Source organism: Suricata suricatta, chromosome 2 (assembly GCF_006229205.1).
Source record: "Suricata suricatta isolate VVHF042 chromosome 2, meerkat_22Aug2017_6uvM2_HiC, whole genome shotgun sequence".
NCBI classification, from domain to species: domain Eukaryota; kingdom Metazoa; phylum Chordata; class Mammalia; order Carnivora; family Herpestidae; genus Suricata; species Suricata suricatta.
In genome coordinates this window covers 59,931,613-59,959,412 of record NC_043701.1, presented here as the reverse complement: position 1 = coordinate 59,959,412, position 27,800 = coordinate 59,931,613, and the positions used below count along the sequence as shown (strand labels likewise).

The 27,800-nt window shown below is 41.4% G+C and overlaps 1 protein-coding gene across 18 annotated transcripts in view; it reads right to left on the bottom strand.

Annotated features, from left to right (window-relative positions):
- Nucleotides 1-27,800, bottom strand: part of NRCAM (neuronal cell adhesion molecule) — a 282,358-nt gene that overhangs the window by 193,683 nt on the left and 60,875 nt on the right. For all 18 annotated transcript variants that reach the window (XM_029926953.1, XM_029926994.1, XM_029926962.1 and 15 more), the window contains exon 2: nucleotides 26,544-26,700. The gene's annotated coding sequence lies outside the window, so the exon portion shown is untranslated. The remainder of the gene's footprint in view (nucleotides 1-26,543; nucleotides 26,701-27,800) is intronic.

Below are 27,800 nucleotides of genomic sequence, written 5' to 3'. Positions count from 1 at the left end.
CATACCACTGAACAGATTCCTCAAACCAGAAAAAAACCAAAAAACCAAGTGTGAAGTAGAGCAAATACCATGAGAAACCATCTAATTCTGAAAGATTCAGAACCCCAGAGAGCACACTAGTACTGATAAAAAGTGGTGGAACTTTGCTTACAAGGCACCCGATATACACACTTCTCGACAGTACGCTAAATACAACCTGTTTAAGAAATGCTACAAATCCAAATATTAAATTGTCCTACGGTCAACGAAGGAAGAGGCACTTAACAATTTGCTCCTGATTTGGGCTGTATTTCTAAAGTGTCAAAAAGACAATAAGCCATGTTAAAAATAGTAGGTTTATTCTATATATTTCCACCTTTTGGGAGGCTGAATTAAAGCTTCTTTGGTAAAACAGAAGATTGTGATATAGACAGGATAATTTTCGCTTTATTTTGATTGTTGAACTTATCACACGTTTATAATGTAATTCGTGTTAACAAGTACCAGACTCTTCAAAGGCTATAAGCCTATTCCAGTTAATTCTAATTATCTGAGTACATAATTTTATATTCACAGTGATAACTACAGAACTACGAACTTGTCTGCCCACAAGCACATACATTTTATGACATCAATCTACAACTGATTGTTTACATGAGTAAGTTTATACATTTATCAAAATATTATACAGAATGAATTACTGAGAATACTTTCTTGAACATTTTTATAGTATTTTATGACATATAGTCCACTGAAAAGCCTTTGAAAGCATTTTCCTTAAAGAAAAAACAACAAAATTTTAAATTGATCTGATGAAAATACATTCCTAAAGACAAATCAACAGATGCTACTAGCTCAGTACTTTTCTCCTCTCCAATCACTTTTTGTTACCAAATAGTTTCAAAGCCATTTGTTCCAACAATGCTTATAGGATTTGTTGCTTTGCCTGAATTGCATGCAGAGATTTTCTTAATTTAATATTTATTTATTTTGAAAGAGAGAGAAAGACAAAGCATGAGCAAGGGAGGGGCAGCGAGGGAGAAGGAGACACAGAATCCGAAGCAGGCTCCAGGCTCTGAGCTGTCAGCACAGAACCCAATGTGAGGCTCAAACCCACCAACTGTGAGATTATGACCTGAACCAAAGTTGGATGCTTAACTGACTGAGCCACCCAGGTGCGGGCAAGTTTTCCTTCCCCAGGTAGACTAAGAAATCCTGAGTGCAAACTATTATTGTGCCTTACCTAAAATGTTTGTTACTATGAATTATCTATCTTCAGATGCTCCCATATCAATAACCCTATTTTCTTAATAATAAAATATCTGTGTGCTGACTAGCTTTAACATATGCTCATATTAAATTCACACTCTGCATCCAAATGAAGGAAAAATTGTAAAGGAGAGTATATAATTTTCCCAAGGTGAACTTAACTGTCAGCATCACTGGAGAAAATTGTATCTGATAAACACAATAACCAATCTTACTTGATTATTTTATAGCCATGAAAACTAAGGTTTTGGGGGGGGGGGTTAGATTTCTTAACAGACTGTTAAGATTTAAAAATTCATTCCAGGGGCTCTTGGGGGTGGCTCAGTCCGTTAAGTGACTTGACTCTTGCTTTCTGCTAGGGTCATGTTCTCATGGTTTGTGGGTTCGAGCCCTGCGTCAGGCTCCGCAGTTGTCAGAGAGGCGCCTGCTTGGGATTCTCTCTCTCTCCCCCCTTCTCTTTCCTTCACCTGCTCATGCTATCTCTGTCTCTCTCAAAATAAATAAACTTTAAAAAATATTTAAAAATTCATTCCAGCTATCTGAAAATATTTAGAAATAGAATAATTAATTCTGGTGGTACGTTGACTTATTCTCTAAGCTTGATGAGAGATTCAGTCCTATTTCTCTCTACCCTACCATCATCCTTCCAACATAAAATTATCTGAAAGTGTCCCAAAGATAGGATGGAATTGAGGGAAATAAATAATTACTGACCAGGAATTCAAGAAAGTACTATAAAATCTTGGGAAAGAGGCAGCCTTGAGCCAATGTTTTCCAAAGTTCTAAGTTAAACATTTTCTGGACAGTCTGGGTTTGGAGTACATTATTGAATACTGGGAGGGCTTTCTTTTCATCTCACTCATTATGCCAAGAGTCTCAGACCTCTGAAATAAAATCAGAGAGTCAGGCAGCAGAGAGCGTTTTCCTGCATGGTTTAAAGACTCTTGTTTTCCAGTTCCGCTCTAAAAGCATCATTTCCAGAAGATAATAGGCATGCATGGCAAGGAGAAATTATTCTGATGAGAGTGATTAATATAAGAACATCTTTGTCAAAGCTGCCTGGAACAATAAATCGGCAATCATCACGTCACTTCCACCAGCATGAATGAAATCATAACATTTTTGAGAGAGCCACGTATTTCATCTGTTAGCCCTTCTTTCTCTGATAAAGAACTCTTTCTGTGCGCTCCAAAGTAGCCGCCAAAGGAGAATGGGTAAAAGTCCAGCATTGGCTGTATCTATTTCTGTAACACATCTCCCCCATTACACATGCGAGTTAAAGCTTCAAGACTGTGGTTAATTTTAAATCTAGGCAAGATGGCAACACACCCACATTTCCAGGCTTAAAATACAACATCTTTCATAATAACTACTTCTTCATACCTTGCCAAACACATATATGCTTGCCACCGTCCTAATGGTATTTCTCCCACCCTGCTTTGGCTTGCATCAGCCTCCAAAGATTTGATAGGTTTTCATGCACTGATATTACCCACCAGAATTGGAATTTCTCCTTGCAAAATGGAGAAATCTGTCACAGACTAAAGACTTACAAGAGACAGAACCATAGAAATGCCTACTGCCTCCTAGAAAGACAAAATTTGGGGGGTTTTTTCAGATTAAAATTTTAGTAGATGTTAGATGCCAGACCTATTCATCATAAAAATGCCTTAGTGGAAAGGTAGGGTAAGAAAACAATGAAGAAAGGAAAAACTGGGTGAAAATTTATTTCCTTGGACATTTTTTGAGAAAGTGAGAAGAGGAACATTGTCCGTTTTAGTTCCCGATCAGCAACACTCCCCCATCCAGTTCTCCGCTACATCTACTTAGGAGGAGGCGGGAGGAAAGGAGAGAGGATTAAAAGATCTTTGGCCCTCCCTACACATCTGCATGTGCCTCGCATGAGTAATATGCTCAGATCCTCTCGTGGTAAAATTTGAAGCAAGAGGCCCATGTAGGCATTGGCCCGATCCAAGGTAGGGCAGAACTTTACTCACATGTCTTTGTTTCTTGTGCTGAGTCAGCCCACAGGAGTGTCCCAGGGGGCTCCGTTGGTCAAAAGTCCAACTTCGGCTCCGGGGGGACGGCTTGGAGCCTGGAGCCTACTTCCAATTCTGGGTCTCCCTCTCTTTCTGCCCCTCCCCTGTTCGTGCTTCCTCGTGCGCATGCGCACTCTCTCTCAAAAATAAACATTTAAAAAATGTTTTTTAAAAGAAAGCTTAAAAAAAAAGGAGTGCCATAGGATGCCAAGGCTATATCGCAGTGTTCCAACATGCCAGCCATAAACCATCAGATAGCACTCCAGTCATTATGACCAAGGAAAATAATAATTTAAAAACAATTTTTTAAATGTTTATTTTTGAAAGAGAGACAGAACGTGAGCTGGGGAAGGGAAGAGAGAAGGGGAGACACAGAGAGAGGGGAAGAGAGAAGAGGAAGCAGGCTCTGAGCTATCAGCACAGAGCCCAACATAGGGCTCAAACTCGGGAATATTGAGATCATGACCTGAGCCGAGGTCCGACACTTAACTGCCTGAGCCACCCAGGCACCCAAGAAAATAATAATTTTGCTCTTCCCCCAAGCAATATATGTGACCATCAGTCACAGAAGCCACATGGCTGGCCAGTAGGCAGTGCCTGTCCCAGAGCATGGAGGGCAGGCTAGTGCATGAAAATGTCCCCAGGGCTGCCCTGGAGGAAACGATATGTTTCCTTTGTAGGTTTCAAGGGAACCTGATGCTATAAAAGCATTCTGGAAAGTCTGGAAACGTAAACATATTTTTGTAAATTATTGATAACTACTTACCGAGATCCCTAGGAATATGGCACTGGAATGATCGCTGGGGATATGCAGATGAATAAGTAAGACACCACCCCTTGTTCCAGAAGCTTACCCAGCTGGAGCAGGAGCTTCGTTAATATACATTACATTCTTCAGACAAAGCAAAAGCTTTTTGGGCCAATGAACGACTATATGAACCAAACTATTTAAAATCACAAACTAAACGCACCAAGCAGGTTCACCCTTTACAGGAACTTGCTCATGAATTTTCTGGTAAATTGTGAAACAGCTTTTTTTCTTTCTTTTTTTTTTTTAATGTTCATTTATTTTGGGGAGAGGGAAAGGGAGAGAGAGACAGAGAGCATGAATGGGATAGGAGCAGAGAAAGAAAGAGAGACAGAATCAGAAGCAGGCTCTAGGCTCTGAGCTGTCAGCACAGACCCCGATGCAGGGCTGAAACCCACAAACCATGAGATAATGACCTGAGCCGAAGTCAGACACTTAACCAACTGAGCCATCCAGGTGCCCCTCAGCCTTTTCAAAAAGAGGCATGAGGATATTGTGTGATCACGTATTTATCAAGGTCAGTGCATGGAGCTGGCATAGAAAGCAAGTATATTACCTGCGACAGAAACCATCTGAAAGCTAGAAGGCGGGGCACCTGGCCACACAGCCCAGACCACCGGGCTTGACAGGTGTCGCTCATTTTCAGTACTGATAAAACAAGGCCTCTTTTTTTTTTTCTTTTTACTAAGGAGCCTCTAACTAACAGTACACAGAGCTGTTTATATGCCTACGTCCTCCTGGCAGACTACGAGGTAAGGTAAGATAATACATGACATAGAGAGTGTGCTCAGAATCAGAGTGTGGAATGAATGAATGACTCTCTACTCAAAGCATCATTCTCTGTCCCCCCAAAGTAATTAATACCATCTTTAAAATCAAGGGAGAACTTATCACAGCTTCTATGAATCAGGAGGCTTTTCCATGTGACACATCTAGATGAAAGATTGTTAGAACACTTCCTTGTTGTATGATGTCTAAGTGTTTGAAGCTACTGCAAATGAACTTGCAAATAAAAGGTTCATAATCCTGAAGACACTCATGAAGATGCCGCTTTTCTCTATTCTAAGTAATTCCCACTGGGGGGAAAAGGCAAAAGAGGTAAGTCAAGGGACAGCTGTCTCTCTGGAGACATTTCAAACTCAATCATCAAATGATAGCCTATCTTGAGTCCTACATTGATCTGATACACGATCAAAGCAAGACTATTAAAACTAGTTGACTCTGTAAATATCATTAGGCTGAAAAGATTCTGCATTCCACTGACCTTCAAAGAGATTCTTCTATCTCATTTGCTATGCACAAACTTGTTAAGTTAAAAAAAAAATGCCATCTGTCCAACCTCTTAGAGAGGAAGTCACTTGACAGACGTGGCTAAAGGGCAAAAGAAATAGAGGAGGAGCAGGGTGCCTGATGGCTCAGTCAGTTGAGTGTCCCACTTTGGCTAGAGAGTTCGAGCCCCACATTGGGGCTGATGGCTGGGAGCCTGGAGCCTGCTTCAGAACTCTGTCTTCCTCTCTCTTTGCTTCCCCCGACTCACTCTCTCAAAAATAAATAAACATTAAAAAAAATAGATGAGAACACATACCTGAGGCATGTCTGAGATAAACCCCAGGAACATTTCGAACAGACTTATTTCTCAGAGGTACTGGGCGTGGCTAGTCTGATTTTGATCTTGAACTTCCATTACACCAAACATTCTAGTGATTCATCGTTAACCTGGGATGGATGTCTGTTGGTGTTTGGTTGCCTAGTACCCACGCTTTGTTTCTAGGAACACCATGAATTTCTCTCCAGGAGTGACTTCAACTTTGGCTATACCCCAGATGGGCTCAGAAGGTAGCTCCGTGACCCTTGTCCCCTGCCCAGGCCCCGGGCAGCTTTGAAAGCAGCTTGATCAATCAGGTGTCTATCTGCCTGGAAGTCACATCCTGTGCAGAGTCCCTATGAGATGAAATGGCAGGTTTCTCTGTGCGACCACTGTCACCCTGACAACACTGTTACCATTGCAAGTTAATACCTACAGGCCCTGCTTCTGACTCTCTGGAGGTGACCTGGATCCCACCCAGAGCACCCTATGAGTTCCGTGCTATCCCAGTGGTCCTCTGATAAACTGCCTTTCCTTTCATTTGGTCAAGGCTGGGTTTTGTTATATGTAAGGTCAGTGTGGGCCGGCTCTTCCTGCCATCCCAGGAGAGAGTGAGTGTCAAGTGCTCCTGCTGGGGGCGGGGGGGGGGGGCACCTGCTCTTGTTACTGCAACATCTTTTGGAAGCCTGAATCTACCAGTGAGTACATGCCAGCCATGCTGGGGGCTCTGCCTCACCCCCTTGCCTACTTCCCTTGTCTGTCTTCTTCCTGGTAAAGGATGAGTTGGAGAGAAATATTAAGCAAGGTCCATAATGGAAAGCTGGTGTGAGAACAATCCCAATTTCTTCCTCACATCTGTCTTATATCCTAGCAAGAATCAATAGTGGCTTAAAAACTACCACTGAGCAGTTCTTTCTGAAATATCATGACTAGGGCACCTCACAAGTCTGGAAGCGATCATACTATAGCATTCTCAGTGCACTGAAAGCAGACAGTTAATAGAACAGCATAACTGGAAAGGGAATGGGCCATACAGGCTGCAAACACATCTGTACATCATAATCTCAGAACAGAAAATCTGAGCATCAGGAAGCTTCTAGCTAGAACCAAAAAAAAATTGCTTAGTAAACAAAACAAAACAAAAAATCCCAGAGCAGCTGCAACACTTTCACACTTGGGAACCCGGATTACAGTCCTGTGAATAGAAAGATATATGAAAAAGAATAATTAAAAGGCAGCAGAGACAAGTGTCAACAAACCTGGCTATAAATATCCTCAATGAGAATGTTGACTTTCCTTCGGGAAATTATGAAACTGACAGCGGGTAGTATCAGTTAAGAATTGGGCAGATCAAAATGAAGAAAATACTTTAGAAATTAAAGCAGTCCCAGGAGTCTTACAATATAATTATGGCCTCATCACTGTTCCTAGACATTTAAGAAGTTGGAAAGCCTTCCAGAAGGATGAGAAAACTGCTGCCCTTCCAACCGCCCCAGAGCAAAGGGTACTATCCTTTCTCACCTGACTTACTAGCATCAGGGCAAAACTGTTCCCAATATTGTTGAGAATTAGTAGCGTTGGAAATGCTCAGAATTGTCATTCCCAACAGTATGGCAGAGTACATATTCTGGAACTCAAGTCAACACCAAAATACTCTGGGTAGAGTATAAGAGACATGTTTGTAAAAGAACAGCTGAGTTCTAAGTAATAAAAAGGGAAATATCAGAGGATAACAGCTGAGTGAAAACACTGATCATAAAAGGCTCAGCCAGAAATGCAATCAGTAGTTACCTGAAGGGTAGTTTTCCATGATCGATTTCTGGGGATGGAGGGGAAGGGACAAAGTGTTAAGAGTAAAGATCTTGGGTCAGTATCAGGAGAGAAGTCTCCATAGAGGCAACTGCATGAAGTCTGGATCCCTAAAGGCTACACCCTTGGTGAAGTTAGGAAACAAACAAAACTCACCCTACAAAACAAGATGGCGAAGAAACTATCCCTCTTGACTTTGATACTGAGTGATCAATTTCCTTGACAATCTATAATCAGAAGTCACCACAGACACCCCCAACTTTTGGATTTTGGGTTCTGATTTGTTGTCTAAAGGCAACAAATTAACTGAAACCAGTCTTGTTTCTCTCCCAAACAAACCTAACTCGTCTATAAATGAATGGACCCTCAAACCAGGCCTTACAGATTTCCTGTAAAGTACCAACAAATATGATATCACAATAACAAAAATTACATGATATGAAAAAGCAAGATGCCATGAGGGAGAGTCAACAGCAAGAAGATACTGCAGTCTGCCAAGACACCATATGTTGGAATTCTTGGAATCAAAATATAAGTGGTCTGCTCTTCAAAAAAAAAAAAAAAGAGGGAATTGGATAGATAAGCAAAGACTATGAGACTATAAAAAAATGAAGCTGATTTGAAAAAGAGTCAAGTAGAACTTCCCCCCTCCCCCCAAAAATGATTTAAGTGAAAAATGAATGGACTGAGTCAACTAGCTAATAAGATGCAGGTTAAAACCAGGAACTGGAGAAGTGGGACCCAAAGCTGGGGAAATAACCAGACTGCAACAGAGACCAAAAATATATTAAAAAGTAAAAATTTGTAATAAATAAATAAATAAATAAAAAGGTTAAGAGTCAATGAAGGATAAAAATAAAGGAATGATAGATATAGTAGGAATTCCAGAAAGAGATAATAGTGAGGATGAGGGAGAAACAATATGTGAAGAAATAATACCTAAGAGTTTTCCAGAATGGGAGTAATATACAAACTCCCAGATTCAGGAAGTGGAAAAAATACAAACAGGATTTAAAAACAAATTTTTTTTTTGAAAGGGTGCCTGGGTAGCTCATTTAGTTAAGTGTCAGACTTCAGTTCAGGCCATGATCTCACACTTTGTGGGTTCAAGCCCTGCGCTGGGCTCTGTGCTGACAGCTCAGAGCCTGGAGCCTGCATCAGATTCTGTGTCTCCCTCTCTCTCTGTCCCTCCCCACTCATGCTCTGGTCTGTCTGTCTCTCTCTCTCTCTCTCAAATAAGTAACATTAAATTTTAAAAAAGAAAACCAGAGAATATAAAAATAAACAGATTCCTGGATCTAGAATATTATGAAACTTCAGAATTCCAAAGGCAAGGAGAAAATCTCAAGAATATCCAGACAAGTCAGTACCTTGAATAAAGAGAAGGTAAATGGAAAAGGAATGAGAAAGGAGGAAGAAGAACTAGAAAACAAAAGAAAGGAGCATCACACAAAACGAACAGAGCGGTGTTTGGGTAGCTCAGTCAGTTAAGCGTCAGACTTAGGTTCAGGTCATGATCTTAAGGTCTGTGAATTCAAGCCCTGCATCAGGATCTGTGCTGACACTATCCAGCTTGCTTAGGATTCTCTCCCTCCCTCTCTCTCTGCCTCTGCCCCTTCCCTGAGTCCCTCCCTTCCTCTCTCTCTCTCAATAAATAAATAAATAAATAAATAAATAAATAAATAAACTTTAAAAAAGGAAAAGAACAGAGAAGGGAGGAAACAGGATGGGAGGGGCAGTGGAAACTGAAATGGCGCTAATTACAAGCACCAAAAGCAGGCTTTCCCAAGGACGATACCCCTGAGATTCTGACCATAAGCCAGAAAGAGACTGTGGTTTCAGATTAGTAGTACTGGATGCCTGACAGAAACAAATGAAAATCCTTCTTGAGACAGGTCTCAGGATTTACAGATATTAAGTTCAATCTATTACAGGCTCATAAATAATACCTCAATCAGAACAGCTCTAGATGCTCAGGAACTTCAGATGCTGGTGTTATCAGATACTAATGAAAATCATTATATCTGAAATGGTTTTTTAAAAAGCATGGTAACAAAAATCACAAAAGAACATTCAATGGAATATTATTCAGCCTTAAAGAAAGGAAATTCTAATACATGCTACAATATGATGGACCTTGAGGACATTATGCTCAGTGAAGTTAGCCAGTAGAAGAAAGACAGACACTGTATGACACTTACCTGAGGTCTCCAGAGTAGTCAAGTTCATGGAGACAGAAAACAGGACGGTGGTTGCCAGGGACTGGGGGAAGGGGACTACGGAGTTGTTGAATGGGGATAGAGTCTCCGCTTTGCAAGATGAAAAGAGTTTTGGAGGTTGGTCGCCCAACAACGTGAATGTATTTAACTAAACCATATACTTAAAAATAGTTAAGATAGTAAATTTTTGTTATCTGTATTTTACCACGATGAAAACATTGTTTGAATCACCAATATAGAATGTTATAAAAGTGAACAGGCAGATTTATGAAATAACAAGTGAAACTCTTGAAAATGAAAAATAAAATCATTAAAAATTTTTAAATCCTTAATAGTGTGATAAACATTATATTAGCCACAGCTAAAGAAAGTATTCTTAAAAAGAAAACGGAGCTAAATAAATGATCTATATGATCACAGAAGCAGAAGAATAATATGAAAGAGAGGTTAAGTCATAGAAAATCAAATGAGAAAGTCTAAGTAAATGCAGTTAGTGTTTCAAGGGGGAAGAACAGAAGTGAGGCAATGTTCAAAGAAATAGTAGTTGTGATTTTTCCAGATTTGATAGAAGACACCAGTTCATTGCCATAAGAACCACAGGATATACCAACAAGGATGAATGATAAAAAATACCACCTAGACACATTACAGTAAAATTACAGAGCTCCAATAACAAGAGAGTATCAGCGTGTGTATGTCTGTGAGCTTTCTTTTATTTAATTTTTAAATTTTATTTAAATCCAAATTAGTTACCATATAGTGTAATAATGGTTTCAGGGATAGAATCTAGTGATTCGTCACTTACATATGACACCCAGGGCTCATCCCGCACTCCTTGATACTCAACCCCCATTTAGCTCATCTCCCCACCCAATACCCCTCCAGCAACCCTCAGTTTGGTCTCTGTATTTTAAGAGTCTCTTATGGTTTGCCTCCTTCTCTCTTTTTATCTGATTTCTCCTTCCCTTCCCCAATGTTCATCTGTTTTGTTTCTTAAATTCCATATGTGAGTGAAATCATATGATGTTTATATTTCTCTGACTGCCTTATTTCACTTAGCATAATACCCTCTAGTTCCATCCACGTTGTTGCAAATGGCCAGATTTCTTTCCTTTTGATGGTCAGTAATATTTCATTGTATGTGTATACCACATCTTCTTTATCCATTTGTCAGCTGATGGAGATTTGGACTCTCTCCATACCTGGACGATTGTTGATAGCACTGCTATAAACACTGGGGTGCATGTGCCCCTTCAAAGACCAGAGAATATCTTAAAAATAAAGAGAAAAGGCTTCTCATCTATACAGAGTGAAAGTTAAATTGCCTACAGACTGTGTATCTCTTCCTCATCCTAGTTGAAGTGCCTGTACAGTGGTACTTCCAACCATTGTGGAAGACGATCCTCCATTATCTGGAAAAGTCAGAAATTCACATACACTGCTACCCAGCAAGTAGACACTGTAAGAAAATAAAACAAACAGCAAAAGAAAACAACAACAACAACAAACATTGCCCGTGTGTCAAGAGATCTACACAAACAGCCCAAAGGGATATAAAATTGTGATATATATTCTATGGGTAGCAGTGTGCTAATTTTTGGCATTGAAAAACAATACCTTGAAGAACCCTCATAAACATAATATCAAAAATTAGTATGGCATTAATTATATGTGGTTCAAAATATGTAACACAAAACACTGATTTCAGGTCACGTTCACCTCTTGGCAAGGGGGTGTGATCAAGGAATAGAACAGAAGCAAATAATAACGTTAGACTTCCTGTGTTGGTTGTACCCATTTCTAGTCTCTCACCTTATGTATATGTCAAATTCATTTTAAAAAAATAATAATACCAGCAGTTTACTATTTCATTCTAATAATAACTCCATGAATGATATAAGTACTGTTCAATCCGCATTGTACAGATGGGGAAACTGAGGCACAGAAAGATTAAGTAACTTTCCCAAGGCTCCAGGCCAGCACATGGTGGAGCCAAGAGGAGAATCTGGGCAACTGGTTTCCATATCCTCACTCTTTTTTGTACCTACGTAATATTCCATTCTCCAAATAAAAAGAATTGAAAAGGAAAAAAAGGCTGGCATCAATGCTCCAGGGACCAACGCCATTAAAAATGTTTTGCAAAAAGCCAAACATGTTGCGTGTCTCTCTACATGTGTGTGAGCATCAGAAAAAATATGCATCAAAAAGTCAATAGTGATTTTAGCTGTATAAACTTTTTCTTCACTTTTTAAACAATCTGCAATGAATATCACTTTATACTCAAAGGAAAAAACCCAATATTATATAAATATAGTCTTGCCCTTGGCTTAAAAAAAAAAAAGACATACACATATCCTAAATCACGGGGCAAATTGCATGGTAAGCCTAATTACATCTTGCCTGGCAGATAACAGATAACTATTACTGGTTCCAAAAAAGGGCCCTCATTTTATATCCAAAGGCAACTAGTGTTTTAAATTTCAGCAACAATTTTATGAGGCTGGTGCAGAATGGCTTTAGGCAAATCTGAACACGCACCTCAGCCAATTTATGTGGCTTCAGGGCAATCCCACCAGTACCCAAGACAAGAGGGTCCCCGGGGTGGGGCCGGGGATCCTCCGTGCACAGCCACCAAGCTGAGTGAGAGACACAGAGGGAATTTTATGAAACAATCAAGAAAGAGACTCAGGGTACAAAGAGATTAGCTGCCTGATGAGCAAGTTTAAAAAAACAGCCCATCAACAGGGGTGACACTTTCCTGCTGACATTCAGGAAAGCAGGGGAGGCTGTGACGGGGCTGGGTGGAAACTGCTAATTGTGTGGGTGCCCAGCCCGCAGGGTCGCTCAGGAGTTGCATCTGTTTTGTTTTCCAGAGGACGGGGAGAGAACGCATTTCTGCAGAGCTTTTTGTGTTTTGAATACATAATGTGATTTTTGAGTAGAGCTGACGCCCAGGGTTACGTTGGTTTCAGGTGTACAACTTCATGATGTGACACTGCACACATTATGCTTCTCTTGGCCTCACACGTAGCTGCCATCTGACCGGCCACATCACGATCACCACAGCACAGTCAGTATCCCCAGGTTGTGCCTTTTTTCCCCATGACTTATTCCTTCCATAACTGGAAGCCTGTATCTCTCTCCCCGCAGCTCTCCTGAAGGTGGGAGCAAGCTCTTTACAGACAGGTAATGGTAGAGTCTGGTAGAATCTGCCAGTAAAGGAATACGGAGTCAGTCACTCAGGTTTCTGAGGACAGGCAGGCTCCAACCCTGACCCCTACCTCCAGAAGTCTGGGTTTCTAACGTTTTTCTTTTAACAACTTAATATATACCAAAATAAAAACTGCATCAACTTTCTAAAGGTAACTTCTCCAAATGTACTCCGCATCACTGTTCCACAGAACAAACCAGAAGAGCTTTGTGGAACATCCACTTTTCAAGGACATCTATTGTGATGGCTCCTTCACTTACAGCTTTGTGAATTGCCGCAGATTGCTAACTTGTCCTAAGCTCTGGTTCCTGGCTTTGTGAGACACAGATAAGAACACCTATGGATGCTCTGGAACTACTCCTTCCACTCCTATCTCATTTACTCACCCCCACGCCACGCCACGCCACACCACACCTCACGCGCACGCGCACGCGCACGCACACCCCGTGCCTTCTCAGGATGATGCAGCCCCAGAAAACAGCCTTTACAGATCACTCCCGTCGGCTCCCCACCTCTCAAATCAAGATTAACAACCCGAATGTATTAAAGTGAGAACTGGGAGTTATTTTTCATTTTAGATTTCATTTAGAAATAACAAATTACAAAATAGTGGCTGGAAAGGGAACGTGCTAATAAATATTTATGAAGTCTGCTAACCAGAAATAAAGACAAAAACCGTTTTTGGTCACATTACAGAGAAAACAAACAAGATGGGGAGGAGGCAGCCAGACAGCCAAAGTGAAACTCTGATGGCAGGGAGGGAGACAGGAGCGGAAGCCTGGTATAATACGGAGCTAGGACTGGGTGTTATGAAACCCCAGGAATTCTAATGGACACAATCCCGGGAGCTTTCATGGAGTTCCGTCTACCACATCCAAGCGCAGTCAGTTTGGCTCCTGGTGAAAAGACCTAACTCTTGGCTTTCTAACCAGAGAAGATTGAGAAATTTAAATAAATATGAAGAACAAGAGGTTGAAAAATGTGCCTTTTTAATGAAGTACAGTTGCATACTCCATCAACTCCTGTTTTTGCCAAAGACAACTGTGTGTCACTGGGGCCAATGGCCTGGTGAAATACAATGAATGGAGGCTGAAGTTTCTCCGTTATTTTATGCTGGGCACGTGCGCTTGGCCTTCACTTCCAAGCTCCGTGACAACTCAGAGGGGCAATCAGCTTTCTTATTCTGAAAAATGAGCATCGTCATGACATGTCACAAAGAGTTAAACTTAGAGCTGGTACATTTGGCTTAGGAGCAAGGGGTTGCACAGGAAAAAAACATGGTGAAGGGCACAGCTGGTCTGGGGGGAAAGTGAAAGCTTTCATTTCCATAGGAGTCTGAAGTTTTAAAAGCCGACTGGAGTGCACTAAATTTTTAAAACCTGCAAGTCACTAAAAATCTATCAGATCTGCTAGAGACCTCTTTCAGGGAAAGGGGGATTAGACAGAGATTTGACAACCACAATAGGAACAGAAATAAAACCCTTTCGTGTTATTGCTCGGAGGCTTACGTTAAAGGACTTCAACTGGAAAGGACATGGGAATCCCCAGGCGTCTTGTTAGAATGCAGATTCTGAGGTCTGGGCTGGGCCTGAACCTCTGCATGTTTAGCAAGCTCCCAGGTGATGCTCTCGCTACTGGTCTGTAACCCATGTTTTTGGTGACACGGGTGTGGAACGTGAAAACAGAAGCCAAAAGGTTTGAGTTTTAGCGCCTGCCATCACATCAGGATCTGTAGGCCTGTCCCCGGCTCTGTGTTCTTGTTTGACAGACACTAGCTCTCCCTGGTTACCTCAGGGGTCACTATGAAGCCAAAATTAAGCAACATGCAAGGGTGCTTTGTCAACTGCAAAGAAGAAAAGGAAGGCAGAATTATCAGCACTATTAAAAGGAAGATCACAAAGGATAAATGTCTGAAGGACCCAAGGAGAGAAGAATTAAGCTCAAATCCTAGGCCATCTGATCTTAAGCGAGATGAAGCACTTGACCTTCAATGTGTTGCACTTTAAGGTAATAAGAGTAGCAGATTATCTTTATTTCCAGCCACGTTGCTGAAATTTACGCCCCCCTCACCCCCACCACCAGGGCAAATTGACCTTCCTACCTCAATGCATATATCATATTAAAAGTTTACAATTGGAGAGGATTCAGATACGTGTATTTCCCTAGGTGGGGGCCCGTGCCCTTGATGCCTCCCCCCAGGGGATGACAATAACACTCTGAGCACTAACACTCTCTGTAGCACCAGTGTTAACTGGGTACAATGTAATGTAGGCTCATATAAATGCCCAGAGGCACCAGAGAATTTCAGGGGACGGGACAGACTGGTATGGACTAGAACAGTCAAGAAAGGTGTTGAGGAGAAGGAGTGTGTGTTTCCAGGCATGCTCAAAAGGAAGAGAACAGCTTTAAAGTAGCTTAGAAGCAGGGCAGGAACAATGCTGAGCAAAACCAAGAGGGAACTCAATTGAAGGAGTCCATCTTGACGGCATGCAGTGTCAGGCGTCAGGCGTCCTACTGGATTCTCACTGACACTCCTCAATGGATGCAGGAGGGAGGGTGGCCCAGAATACCAAGGTAAGGACGGTCACATTCTCCTTATGAGATAGAGAGTCATCCAAAGAGTTTTAGCTTGGCAGTAACAGAAGGAATGAAACTGGGTAATTTATTTTTTATGTAGGCACCATGCCCATTGTAGAGCCCAACCCAGGGCTTGAACTCACAACCTTGAATTCAAGACCTGATCTGAGATCAAGAGTCAGATACTTAACCCACTGAGCCATCAAGGTGCCCCAAAACTGGGTATTTTAATGAGCTCTATCAGAGAGAATACTGAAGACAGGGGAAATCAGTAAGAATATCTTTAAAACTCAGTTTTCTAGTAGTGAATCTATTTTTTTATGTTTATTTTTAATTTATTTTTATTTTTGAGAAAGAGACAGAGAGTGCGTGAGCAGGGCAGGGGCAGAGAGAGAGGGAGACACAGAATCTGAAGCAGGCTCCAGGCTGGATGAGGGGCTAGAACTCACTCACAAGCTGTGAGATCATGACCTGAGCCAAAGTCAGACACTTCACTGGGCACCTGGGTGGCTCAGTCAGTTAAACATCTGACTTTGGCTCAGGTCATGATCTCATGGTTCATGAGTCCAAGCCCCGCATCGGGCTTTGGGCTGACAGCTCAGAGCCTGGAGCCTGCTTCCGATTCTGTGCTTCCCTCTCTCTCTGCCTCTCTGCTGGGAGCTGCATTGGCCTTGCTGGATGACACAGTCACAGCGAGGAAATGGCAGATATTTGCACAGCTCCTGCTATGAAGTGAAACTGGTATCTTCTTCTCTTATTGGCTCAGATTGGGAATGGTACCACTGTTATTGATTAGGCCTCTTAATGTTCCAAATCAGACCGATATGAAAAAGCATATTCCTGCCCCTGCATAAGGGATTTTAAGTCAAAATGCTGCAGATGTTTGCCAAAAGGCTCTTCTAATGAGCCTTGCAGACCTAAGACCTAAGCGGGGCTAAGAACACAAGAGTTACAATTAACTCTGGCCTGGAGAAGAGAAGCCTAACTTAGAGATAAGAAACAGACAAGGACAGAACATAGGTTGCTGCATATCTCTTTGCTATTGGAGTCACAAATACCCTCCCTTGTACTGACTTCACTTATGAGGATGGATAAGAAACTAGAAACCCACATGCAAGGTCAATGCACACAGGATCCCCATTGTGCTTACATCAAAGAAAGGGCTTTCTCTAGCAACTTGTTAACAAACATTCTTTCTCTTATGGTTAATGAGCTAGATAAAATACTCCCAGCCTATCTATATACAATTTAACCAAGGTTTTAGTTTTAGGGTTACTAACTTAAATAATATGTATATTATCCTGTTTTTTACTAAAAACATCTGTTATTCTCTTGGTTATAAAATTTACTTAACCTTACTGTAAGTGGTTATGACTTGGTTATAACTTGTTAATTAAAAACAAAGTCATAATTATTGGCCAAAAACCAACCCGTACAAAATAAGATAGGTTTGTTACTTCCTTAATCTTGGGGACTGATGCCAAGAATAAATTGGGATGGTTCTACAAAAATACTTCTGTAAAACTTGTTTCTGTATACTTTTGATGATGAAAGCACCTTATCACTAAGAATTAGAAACTAAACAATTTCTGTTTTCTGATGTCATGTTATTGTTTGACCAGTAAAAAAGACACCAAAGCAGACAGAGCAGAGACGCCTGCCTGGGGATCGAGAAAGAAACCTGTGGCTCTCTCATCTCTCTCTCGTGCCGACACCGTCCATCCTTCAGGGACCCCTGGACCTGCTGGAGCTGGACTCCAGCACCTCTCTTCTAGTCATGCTCTGTCTCTGTCTCTTTCTCTCAAAAAAAAAAGTCAGACCTTTAACTGACTGAACCGCCCAGGCACCCCTGCGGTGTATCTATTTAGTGGATTGAAAACTGAAACAAAATCTCTATTTACTTATATGTGTGCTTTTTAAATTAATAAATAAAAAAAAGAAAGAAAGCACAGCTGCTTTAGGTCAAGGTGAGGTGGGGCCCTGGGTGCCGAACCCTCAGGTTTGCTGGGCTGATTTTTGAAGGGAGGTGTGATAACCATGGGAAATAGCAACCTGGAACTAGAAAGTGCAAGGAAACCTAGGGAGGTATAGTTCTGGGAGAGAAGAACATCACCCAGAAGTCAAGGCAGAGCCACACCCAGGCATGTGGCCGCCAGTCCACGCACTCTGTCACCTCCATTATCCCGTCTCTGTTCATAGTGACAGGGCATGCCAAGAAGAAAATGCAAAACCCAGTACTTTTAGTGGTAATTTAGAAACTTCTTAGTGGCTTCCCCTTATGTTCTGATGCTGAGGTCTTAAAAGAGCATTTAGTTGAAAAACCTAGTCCCATATCCACCCTTTAATCTTATCTCTGAGCAATTAATTGATTGAAAAAGTTGTTCCCCAGTGCTCCAGACTTCTTGCTGTTGTTCTAAAGCTCTTTGCAGCGATTTAACATTCGTGAATATTTTACCAGGGTCCTCGCAAGATCGGAGTCTCAAAATAACTTACATTGGGAACGAGAAAAGTACTCAGGGTGGTAGGCTTTAATTTATTTTTACAGAGGATATAAAGAAATGTCACTCAATAACATTGAAATTTATCGTAACATCTATAAGATTTTTAAAACATGTGGAAAGACACCTATTCAATGAAAAAGGTTTATTACATTATCACAAAGCCACATACTAAAGGTATATGGACATTTTCAAAGATGCTATAAAGACAATGAACCTGGAGGCGGCTGGGTGGCTCGGTCAGTTGAGCATCAGACTTGATTTTGGCTCACTTCGTGATCTCACTGTTCATGAGTTCCTCAGGCTCTGCACAAACAGTGCAGAATCTGCTTGGGATTCTCTTTCTTGCATTCTCTCTCTACTCCTCCCCTGCTCGCTTGCTCTCTTTCTCTGTCGCAAAATGAATAAATAAACTTAAAAAAAATCCTTTAAAAAAAGCAAATGAATGTGGATACATGGTAGTGATCATCTTCTATTTGCAAAACAGAGCATAGGTGTTTGAGTTTCTGGAAAGCATCATTTCTGAAACCTGAAGTTACAGAATCATAGAGTTCAGAGTTCTCCAGTCTGGGACTCAAGACTGAATGCTGTCTTTTCTTTCTTTGAAGATTTTTTTTTTACTGTATATTCTACAAGCTCCTTCCCATGCTTTACTGTCCCAGAGCAGAGGAATTCTCTTGATACAAACCCAACTACTTTCCTCTTTTAGGTCCATTTTCTCTTGTTCTGTCCTCTGTGAACATGGACAAAACATGCCCAGTGTCTCCCCTAAAAAGAGCTCCATTAATTTAAAGATAGATGGGAATTATGTATGTCTGAATGCTCCAATCTGAAACAATCCCAGATCTTTCACTTTTCCCCATAGAAGTTTCTTTCCTTCTCTTTAGTCCTTTCAGGTTCCCTTTGGAGTCCAGTCCAATTTCTCCACACACTTTATAAGGGGAATAACAGTTTGGAAGAATTATTTCAATTTGCAGATGCATCTTCCATTACCCTCCATTCTCCAGCAAAGCAAATGTTGTAATAAAAATAACATAAAAGTATATTGTAGCCAATTGGTCAGAAATTGCTGGTAACTGCAATAAAGGTATAATTTAATGAGTGTTTCCTGTATCCAGGCACTGAATACTTTGTTGTCAAATCCTAGCAACAGCTCTAAGAGGTAGGTGTCACCATTCCCATTGTCACAGGAAGGGCCTGAGCTAGACTGTCAGAGGTCTTAATTCTTGATTCTGACCTTCTCACAGGGCTATATAAAGATGCATAATCCCAAATCCACACATTCATATGCATGGCCCGGACATGTATGGTGGCCACCATAGGTCAAGCTTCCTTAGAGCTACACTCTGAGATGGGGACTGCCACACTGGGATTTTATGGGGAAGGGTGCTTGGGCTCAACGTGGAGAGGAGACTGAGCAAAGCAACACGAGGCAGTAGGGGGAGCTGGGCCATGGCGCAGTCAAAACAAAAGCCCAACCGACCCTACACATCCTACAGCATTGTCCTGAATTGGGGCAAGGGTCTTTGGGTTCCCAAACTGGCCAGTCATTGAATGTGAACTGCTGTCCTGATTCAGGGGGTATAACCTTGAGGAAGGCAACTCTCTGTAGCCAAAGCCTGAGGACAACCAGCAGGGATGAACCCAGCCCTGAGCTCTCTGCTGTCAACACTCCCACAAGCTGGGCAAAGAGTGTCTCAGTCTTAAAGGGAGCAGGGGACGCGGGTGGAACAGCACAGCTCAACTACAGTGACTATTTTCCCTTTTTTTTGTTGTTTGTTTATTTTGAGAGAAAGAGTAAGCTGGGAAGGGGCAGAGAGAGAGGAGAGAAAGAGAATCTCAAGCAGACTCCACACTGTCAGCACAGAACCCGATGTGGGGCTCAAACTCATGAACCATGAGATCATGACCTGAGCCAAAGTCAAATGCTTAACCAACTGAGCCACCCAGGTGCCCCTACAGTGACTATTTTCTGATCTCCAACTTAGAATATGGTTCTGTAAGCCTATTTACAGGTTTGTAAGGGATGGAAATCACATAGCTTTAATGCTAAAGAAATAAAGAAAATAATAATAATAGATCAAGACAGGAGAAAATAACCACAAATACTAATTTGCTTATGTGTAGGAAATGAGGACTCTGTCTCTACTTCTGTGTCTCTGTCCTTTTTCTGTGACAGTCTCCATTTATCATATATACACTAAAATGGGGACTCTGAACAAAACATGGAAACTTTACTAGCAAAGAGAGGAAACAGAAAGGGGAGAAAATAACTTGAAATATCAATAACATAATTATTACCCAAGTGGATAATCACCATTTTTAATAGTCCTGGTCAACGTTAACATACATGTCCTCCAAATTCAAGATGTTATAAGGGATAAAAAAACAAACCCAACTAATCGTCGTGCCTCTTCAATAATTTTTTTTATCTTCCATCTTTCCTCACAGATTTTAATTTCTAAACTATATTAAAAGTACATAATTGCCTAGGACGGCTCTTGCTTTAAAAAGACCATACAAACAGCACAAATACTTATGCCATGGATCATGAAACAAAATCTCTGTTTCATTTTCCATTTTATAATGAGAACAGTCAGAAGTGGTTTTAAAGTTTCAAATCAAAATCATTTCTTATTTATTGTGATCTAGGTAGCCATTATGCGGAAGCTTTTAAAAAGCTAGGAAGCCAACAACTAGCAAGAGAGGCTTACCAGGGCATGAATGTGAAAAGGACCCCCAGGGGGTAATGAATCCCGCTTATATTATGGGAACAAGCAAAGAGTCATTAATTCATATTATGCAACCTTGCTATTCTATTAACAACCATGAAAATAACTTCTCTAGTCACCGTTCTCATTGAGACATGGGCACCTAGATATCCATGCAGAGGCTGGAGTTCAAACAGTTAATAATAAACCTGAACCCAGAATAATTTCGAAAGTATGCAAACAACAAAAGGGCAGTGGAGAGTGAAAATTCGAATGTAGCAATGTTATCTGATTAGAAATCCGTTGTCATTGTCCTCTATTGAAACAGTCTACAAATTGCTGATGTAGTCTCTGACCTCTGCAGTGGAATTGAATTTAGTATCCAAAGGTGGGGGCTCAGCATTTTCTCTCCCCTTTCTTTTTAAAATCCCACACTACAGAAGGGCATAGGGTAACACATTTTACTGCTAAATATGATTTGAGCCCGTTGGAAGATGGCCCACTGAAAAGTGCCACCCTGGCAACTCACCAATGGCTCCTGCTTTCTGATAGGAGTTGTTCCCAACGATCCTCACCGCCCAGCACAATTCTGTGCTGTAGCCACTTGGTAAAGGGAGGGTGGTCTCGAATACTATTTCAAACTTAAACTACTTTCAAGTGGCAACTCCAAAGCTCACATACACTCTATCCAGTGCTCTATTTTTACATGACAGTGCTTGCAACCCTCACTCTGGAAGCTGAGCAGAAAGCAGCCAGCCAATACTGTTGCATTCTGTCCCCTGCCCTCAGTAAGAGAGTTCAGAAGAAGACCTAACCACGAAGCCAAACACCAGTGGTGAAGGGCGACGTGCCCTTCCCTAGCCATGATACTGTCTTGCGCTCACTGTCTTCCGTGACTCCCATATCTGTCTGTCCCTGTTCATGCTGTTGTTCTGCCAAGGTCGCCAAGCTAGGAAGAGGGCAGACTCATCAATGTCTCCTTACAACTGTCTCCCACTTACCAAATGAGGGGTGGCAGGTGCACCTGCTTCCCATATCCATGATTGACCTTTCCCACTGCAGGTTCCATAAACACCAACTGCCAAGGGTTGCACGTTATGGAGAGATCATGTTAGTATGTATCTGTCACCCAGAGAAAACAAGGCAGAGAGAAAAAGAGACACAGATACAGGCAGAGACAGAAAGAGGCAGAAAAGAGAGAGAGAGACCAAAACGAGAAGACATGTTCTTGGGTCCTGCACATTAACTGAGTGTAAACTCTTTTGTTCCTGATGGCTTCCAGGATGAGTGAACCATGTTCTGTGTGTGCACTCTGACTGCTTACAGCCCACTGCTTTCACAGCAATGACTGACCATTCTGTGAATTTCAGAGAGCAACGCCTTGTCCTTGAGACCAGCTACAACTCATATGCACATGCACGTATGCTCATTCTAAGCTATACCAACTCAGCATTTCCACAAATTCATTTTCTACACATAAGACCCATCGGGCATTGCGATGTATTTGACCAGGTCAGAAATCTCTTGGGCTGAAATGGGTTGGTTTGAAAATAATTAATGAGCATCTTTCTGTTTTAGGTGTGAAAGTTGTATTTTATTTAAAAGGAGGAAATAAAACAGAAAGAAATAGGATGTTTCAGGAAACTGGGCTGCACAGCCAGTGTTTGCATTGTGTGTGAAAATGCCTAACACGCTGTTACTGAAAGTACCTAGTAGAGAAACACTGATTAATGGATGATGAGATGATTGTCCTTTTACTAACTAGAATTATTATTATTTTTTTTAGTAGGTTTCACTCCTAGTGTGGAGTACAGTGGGGGACTTGAACTCACGAGCCTAAGATCGGGACTTGGATCTTAACCAACTGAGCCAGCCAGGCACCCCCTTTTTAAACTAGAATTTAAATATGGGTTTTGATTCTCTACTGATCCTTCATTTCAAGAGTGGAACCAGCTTAGAGAAAACAAAAATGAAAGCCATGTTAAAAATTTTAAATAAGAAAAATTAAAAATAAAACCTTGGGGCACCTCGTTGGCTCAGTCAGTTAAGGGTCTGACTCTTGATTTCAGCTCAGGGTATGATCTCACAGTTCAGAGGAATGAGCCCCAAGTCAGGCTCTGCACTTGACATTCTCTCTCCCTCTCCCTCCCTCTCTGCCCCTCTCTTATATGCACACATGCTCTCTCACTCTCTGGCTCTCTTAAAATCGATAGATAAAAATTTTAAAAATAATAATAAAATAAAACCTTAATGAGAGCCTAAAATAATAAAGCCAAATCTGTTTGTTGATGTAGAGTGATTAGCCAAGGCAAATGCCATCAATATGAACAGATTTCCCTGGTTCAAGTTCTTATTATTTTAAGACATCTAGGTAACTTGATATTGCAATGAAGATGTGGAATAGGAAAAAAAAAATTAATTGGTTGTAGGGGTAGTCAGAGCCAGGGCTTTGACTCTGGCTCTTAGCATTAAGTCAGTTCCTTAATTTTGCTTCAAATTAATTCCCTGATGCATAAAAAGGAAAGTGATAGATCAGCTGTTCTTTAAAGTTTCTGGAAAGTTGGTAGAGAAATGGACTAGAAATAATAACAAGGGAGCATTTTGTGATTTTTCCAACAGGTCTTAAGGGAAAAAGTCAGTAAGCTAATTAAGGCCCCAGTAATCAAATAAAATTCACTCAAAATAGTACTATTGTCAGTATTATTTGAAATTAAAAATTTTAGCCAAGCCATTCCCTCAAAGAAGGCTCTGAGTAACGTCTAGCTCGGGTAGCCGTCTCTGAAACAGTGCTGGCTCTGTTATAACAGCCTCTCTCAATGACGTTCTGGATGATGCTGGGAAAATCCAAAGGAAGCGACCCTGATGTACTCTGAAGAATGCGAGAAAAATCCTGCTCGGTCCCCCATAAGCCATACTCAAATCTGGGCAGAGCAATGAAAGTAAGGAACAGACAGGAAACCATAATTTCAACAGAAAAAGAATTATACTTTGAAAAGCAAACTTGTTTCCTAGATAATTTCTGTAAATGCCATGAATTAAAATGGAGGATGGCATTGACTTGTAACTCCTAAATTTTAGGGGTTTCTTTTAAGTTTTTTTAAACTTATTTTGAGAGAGAGAGAGAGAGAGAGAGAGAAAGAGAGAGAGACTGAGAGAGAGAGAGAGAGAGAGAGAGAGAGAGAGAGAGAGAGAGAGAGAGAGAGAGAGAGAGAGAGAGAGGGAGAGAATCCCAAGCAGGTTCTGCTCTGTCAGAGCAGAGCCTGACACGGGGCTTGATCTCACAAACTACGAGATCATGACCTGAGCTGAAATCAGGAGTCAGACTCTTAACGGACTGAGCCACTCAGGTGTCCCAAATTTTAGGGTTTTCATGGTTTTTTAAATACTGGCTTTGATCTCCTCTCATTAAAATAGTAAGTCCCCACATTTGTCCCTAGGAAAAAAATCCTAATTTTTTATACTAAGAAAAGAAGACCAATAAGTAGAGATACAAATGAAATGGTAGGTAATGTCAAAATGAAGTGGAAATTGAGGATGCAGTGATTGTGTTTTAAGTATATGGACGAGTAATCTTTTGTTGAAGGATATAATGTTCTACGAGCATCAGGGCTTCAACACCGTGATGCAACACTACGTACAACGTGACACACACAACGTCAGTGCATCACCGTCTCTCACCATGCAACGCTATCACGATGTTAGTGGCTGTACTCTTTGTGCTGTAATTTTTATCCCCATAACCTATTTATTTTATAACTGGAAGTGTGTACCTCTTAATTCTTTTCCCCCATGTCCCCATATTCCCCCATCAAGCAACCACCAATTTGTTCTCCATATCTATGAGCCTCTTTCTGTCATTTTAATGATTTTTGCTCATTTGTTTTGGGTGTTAGATTCCCAATCTAAGTGAAATCATATGACGCTTGTTGTTTTCTGTCTGACTTCTTTTGAAAGCTTAGGTACCAAATCAAATTGATAATGCAAGAAAGATTTATAACGATTGCGTCTAACTCCCAAGCCAATGTTGCTAGCCTGGAACCCTCCAGTAACCTCTACGCTAACCCCACGGCCATTTCTACCTAGATGTCCCATGTATACCTCAAAGTCCTTTCCTCCTCAGGAATAGGTCTGCTTCCCCCACTAAATTTCCTTTACGTCACCAGAGTCAGAACCCTGAGAATCCCAGGCCCTAACATTTTCTCACTTTCAAGGCCCAGACTATCACCACATCCAGCAGAGTCTAGCTCTTTCAAAGGTCTCCTGCTCCCTTCCTCACTGCTTCCTCCCTGTTTCCAGCCCTCCCAACTCTTGCCAGATGGGGCAAAACAAACCTTGCTTCAGTCTTGCTCACCTCCAGCTCTCCCTACACTCTCTCCAAGGTAGCATCCCTCAAATACCAATGACTGGGGGTGGGGAGTGCTGGGTGGGTCAGTCAGTTAAGTGTCCAACTTCAGCTCGGGTCATGATCTTGCAGTTGGTGGGTTTGAGCCCCAGGTTGGGCTCTGTGCTGACAGCTCAGAGCCTGAAGCCTGCTGCGGATTCTGTGTCTCCCTCTGTTTCTGCCCCTCCCTCACTTGCACTCTGTCTCTTTCTCTCAAAAATAAACATTAAAAAATTTAAATGCCAAAGACTGCTATCCTTTAAGAAAATTTTTAAATTTTTTTTTTTTTTGAGAGAGAGACAGAGAGACAGCGTGAGCAAGGGAGGGGCAGAGAGTGAGGAGACACAGCATCTGAAGCAGGCTCCAGGCTCTGAGCTGTCAGCACAGAGCCTGATGCGGGGCTCAAACCCACAAACACGAGATCATGACCTGAGCTGAAGTTGGATGCTTAACCAACTAAGCCTCCCAGGCACCCACCCCCATGACTACCATCTTAAAACCCCTCAGTGCTTACACACACACACACACACACACACACACACACACACACACTTTTCAAACCCTGTGGTTCAATAACCCTGAACAACTTATTATTCCCCATGCAGGTTTCACATCCATATCTCACCATTCTTGCCTACGGGACCCTCAGCCATTCCACCAGGCCAAATCCTATTCATCTTTCAACCGCCACTCTCAGGGGTTACCTCCTGTAAGAAGCCTGCTTTTTACACACACAGTCTCTGGCCCCCGGGTGCATCCAGCCTCTGTTGCAGTCCTTAATGCCCTCTGATACATCACACTGGAACTGGTTATATCTATTTACGTGTCTGTCTCCTGCGGGCAGCAGATGTTCCTTGAAGGTAAGACTTACCACCTTTGTTCCTTGAGATCCCCGCAAAGTTTACAGAATCATATTAAAAATGAGTCAAACTATATAAAGAGAAAAATACTGGAGGGCATAAGGGTATTTTGGAGGATTACAAATATTTGGAAATAGTGTTTTTCTTACTTATGAAAACAATACTTCATGGTTACAAAGTGCTTTCACAGTTGTTTTGTTTTATCCTTAAAACATTCCTAAAAGGCAGGGTAAGGCAAATATCAAGGCTCGATGAGACCCTAAATACATAAGAAATTCTTTTGAGAAGAGAAACGTTATTGATTTTTCAAGGTGTGTGTGTGTGTGTGTGTGTGTGTGTGTGTGTGTGTGTGTGTTCAAATAAGTCTTCTTAGATCAGAGCTGCAACTTCAAATAAATTCCCGTTCTGTCAAAATAACCAATTGATTTCCTTCCTAACTATGAAAAAAGTCTTCTGAAAAAGAAAAATTCTCAATTCTTTGTAGAGAAATTTTCAGTAAGCTAGTCCCTTATTCACTCTTTTCCAAAAAGTTACATTTTGGAAGTCGGAACAGCTAATTTAGATTTCTAAAGACAACGAGAACCGATGAACTCTCACCTTCAGAAGACTCACTGGGGCCAAGGGGCTCTTGAAAGTTTCCCTGATGTCTGAAAGCAGCCCTTTCCTCGGATGACGCCAGCAGCTGGGAGCGGCTTTGGCCACAGCCTTCAGCATGCAGGGGTAGGGGCACTGAGGAAGGGTATCACACGGATTCCTGAGAAAGAAAGAAAGTAAAAAAGCACAGAACAGCGTAAATTGTTTTGGGATAGTTAATTCTATTAAGCTGACATTTCATTCTACCTACCTTCTAAAATCACAAGGGGAACTTAATACATATTAAATGCCATGGTTCAATTTAACCACACATTTCTGTACTTAAGAACACCCAGGCCTTAAGACTTTAAGCAATTTAATGGCGACAGTCAATGAAAACAGGTAACATAATTCCCATTCCATCTTAGTGTAGGATGAAAGCCTGAATGACCCCAAAACAGCAGGAAACAACTGTGCACACAAATTAAAGAGGGGGAAAAAGGCACTTGATCTTATTCTATTCTAATACTTCATGGGAATACCATGCGCTTTGCAATCACATCGACACACAGGCCGTGGCTGGGAAGACTCTAACACTGACAGAAAAGAACAAACAATGAAGAACGAAGTATTTGATCAAGGTTGACAATGTCAGAGAGGAACTCAGCAATGTAATTACACTTTAGAGTGGCTTTGAAGGCAGTGAGAAAAGACGGCATCTGGGACTAAAGAGAGCTGCTAAACACACTACGGAAAGAAAACAAGCGTAAGGTTAAGACAGAGCTACACATAATGAAGGCTTCATTAACCAGAAACCAACTAACAGAAAGAAGTACTCGAATGCTGTGTGTGTTTAATACCTCACTTTTATGAGAAAGGGTAAAAATCACAGGAAGGAGTATTTGGAAAGCCTCTTAAAAGCAGAACTTGGTGTCAGTGTGTCAGGAGGAGAGCAGAAGCCAAGAGCGCTACACCTGCTCCCGGCACTAATGATCTGACCTTGGGCTTGCTAAGTGCTTCTCTACCTTGTGGGCACCTTCAACAAGACAAGGAGAGCTTGTAGAAAGTATCATTGGCTTGCCTCCACCAGGCCAAATAAATCTTTGACATGAAATCAGAATCTCAGATGGGAGAGAGCCTGAGCACAGGCATTTTTTCCAAAAAGTCAGAGAAGGCGGCTCGTCTAGCTCTTGACATTGTGACTCTCCCCCATGGTTTGCACCTGATCACTCAAGTTTGCTTAAAATTTTCTTTTTATGTTTACTGATTTTTGAGAGGGAG